The sequence below is a fragment of the Arachis duranensis genome, chromosome 5, assembly GCF_000817695.3.
Source record: "Arachis duranensis cultivar V14167 chromosome 5, aradu.V14167.gnm2.J7QH, whole genome shotgun sequence".
Lineage (NCBI taxonomy): Eukaryota > Viridiplantae > Streptophyta > Magnoliopsida > Fabales > Fabaceae > Arachis > Arachis duranensis.
The window spans coordinates 77,488,901-77,492,119 of NC_029776.3; positions in this window are offsets into that span (position 1 = coordinate 77,488,901).

Genomic DNA, 3,219 nt, shown 5'->3' on the forward strand with positions numbered 1-3,219 from the left:
ATGCATGCCTAATAAAGATGATATCATTGGCTTAGAAAGAAGGTTCCAATCAGGAAAAGGTGCATGAACAAACTCCTCAACTAGGTTAGGCTCAGGAACTACCTAGTCCATTGACTGTGCTGGAATAAGATGTCCAGATCCATCCGAAAAAGGATGGTGGGGTACATCTGGATAAAGCCAAAATAGCAGAAACTCGTACGGTGCATCCGGGTCGAAGTATGGGGTATCTATAGTGTGCTAAAAAGGATGGCCGCGTAACATGTATAGGCATATTCGAGGCTCCATGGCTAGTATATAAAAACTACGATGCATCAGGTTCTCGTATATATAAGGATGTGGAAGCTCATAGAATAGAATCCCTGTCTCCATTTAAAAGGGGAAAAGAAAGGGGTAAGAACTGGAAAGTCTTTAGTAAGGTTAGGGTAGTTAGTTAGGTTCATTTTATCTTATACTTAGCCAATAGCAACAACCACAAGATATGTACAAACTTTAACAACCAAAGGCACAGAGAAACAATTAATCAAGAAGCACATACACACGAATCACAGAAATATATAACAAAAAAAATATGCACAAATAAATATGATGCACATCTATTTCTAGTGTAGATAATGAGCTCATCTATTGGTTTCTACGCGCTTCTGACATAACCCAGCAACCTTTGTTTATGTATAGCTTCAAGTGGCATATCCTCTGTAAGAACCTCTATCTTACAGGAGTTGCTTCTCCAGCTGAAGTATGCCAAACACAACCTTTGTAAGTACTTACAGTGCTGCTTCTCTAGCTGAAGTATGTAAGATTTTACTTTTGGAAGCTACTCTGGGTGGGCTTACCACCATATTTCTACTGTACCTCTGGCAACAAACAGACATTCAAAAAGTTTTTATGGTTTCTCTTTTCTCTTTTTAACTATTGTTTTCAATTTCTTTTTCCCAACATCTCATATTATCTTCACATTGTTCCCTCGCCTTTCTCTGAATGTTTGATAAAGGAGACAGTCATATAATTTTGAGCTTGGATTGTCTTTCTAAAATTTTTAGAAAAATTTGTCTGTTTACCACTTTTAGTTATATTATATCTTTTATTGTTAAGATAATTATTTAAATAATAATAATACTATATTAGAATATTTTAGAGTTAAAATTTAGTTAATAATAGTTAGTTCCTCAAAACTTTTAAATATTTATTTTGACCCCCAAACTTTGTAAAAATTCTACTTTAACCACTTAACTTTTAAAAACTTTGTTTTAATCCCCAAATTTTCTTTGAATTAACTTTTAGCTCCAAAACTCTTTATTAATTATAATTTGGCCATGAAATAATTAAAGCATGAGGGTTTCATATTCTTCAAGGAACCAAAGCAAACTCAAAAAATTTATCAGATTTTACTTGATTTTTAACTAATTTTTCAATCTTTTCGGTAATCAATTTTTCTCAACGTTCAAATCCAATTCCCAGCCACTAAATCACATCATTTTCATCATGATTCCAGCTTACATTCATCATTAAACATTGCTGTTTAGTTTGGTTTTTCTAGTAGTTTCTGGAATTGAATTATTTCATCAACTTTCAACATAATTCAACATAATAATACTCAAAATTTAAACAAAAATTCACATCCCAGCAATCACACAACATCAATACATTTTTTATCACAAAAATTTCCAAACCCTACCCTTGTATAACAGCCACTAAATTGAAACACCAAGGAAGCTTTCTGAATGAGAAATCGAAGAAGAAAATATCAAAAATTGGCTACTCCACCTCTGAGCTCACTCGGCCGAACCATGCATGGAGGGAGGGAGACTTCAACTCGTGATTCCTTCCATGAAAAGTGGCACCATTGTGAAAAGGAAGAAGAGATGAACACTTTAATTACACTCAAGAAAATAAGCTCCGAAGGCTTTCGATCATAGTGGTTCTCGTTCTCTCTCACTTACGGCTCTTTCTCTTTCATCTTTGGCTTTGGTGATCAAGAGAGAAGGAAATGAGATTAGATGATTAATAATGGTGATGATGTATTTAATTAAAAAGGGCAAGTGTCATTAAAAGGCTAGGTAGTGAAGGTTTTAATCTATTTTAATTATAACAGAAAAAATAAAATATTAACATAATAATAATATTATATTATATTATTATTTATTTTATTTTTGAGATTCAAAACTGGTTTGCCAAAATAAAATTAATTACTGAAAAACAAGATTTTCAAAAAACATCGTGTCAGCATAAAAGCTTAGGGTGTTCTACCCTCCTTAAAGAAAATCTTACCCTCAAAATTTATATTACCTATAAATAGGTGTGGATAGTTGATTTAAGAAAATTGTCGTGTTGGTATAGAATTTCACAAATGAAATCTTCGTTGCAAGTATAGTTCTAAACCAACAAACAGTCCTTCCAATCAAAAATTTGGTTTTGAAACAAGTACAAACCCCAAATAAAAATTAACCGAAGTATTTCAACTCTGGGTCGTCTCACAAGGAATTGCAATGAAATGCTCAATTATTAGCTATGAGGATGCAAGGGGGTTTGATTTTATATTTTTTTTGCAAGAAAAGTAAATGAACAATGAACTAACAAAAGAAATAGAAAAGTACTCTTGGCTTGACATAGGTAATTGAGATCACCATCCTTGTCCACAAACCAAATATTGATAGTTATAAGAGGCCAACCTATTAAGTTTACTTCCAAAAGCCTTAAGTACGTAATATCTACTCCTACGGTTGAAGTACGTCAAATATGCTTGATCACATCAACCCATAAGGTCTAACCTCACTACTAATTAACCTAGTAGTAGGCTAGTGTCAATGGCTATCAAATTGATCACCAAGAGTTCTCAAATCACCAATTCATTGAGACCCAATGACTCAAGGTCACTCAATTCCCTTAGCCTAGGCCAAGAGTAAAGGAAACTACTCAAAAACTAGAGAAAACATTTTATCAAACACCTAGAGTGAAACAAAAATAAACATCACAAAATGCAAGAATTACCAAAATCCATAACCATCATGAGCAAGAAATCAACAATAGCAATGAAGATAAACATAAAAGAAACATGGAAACATAAAATTGCATTAGAAGAAGTTAAGATCCAACATGAGTTCATCATCACAAAAGAGAGCAAAAAAAAAAAAGAAATTAACACTAAAAACCATGAAAATAAAAGTGTATAAACAAGAAATTGTAGAAGAAACAAGATGAGAACAATAATCAAAATCTAGA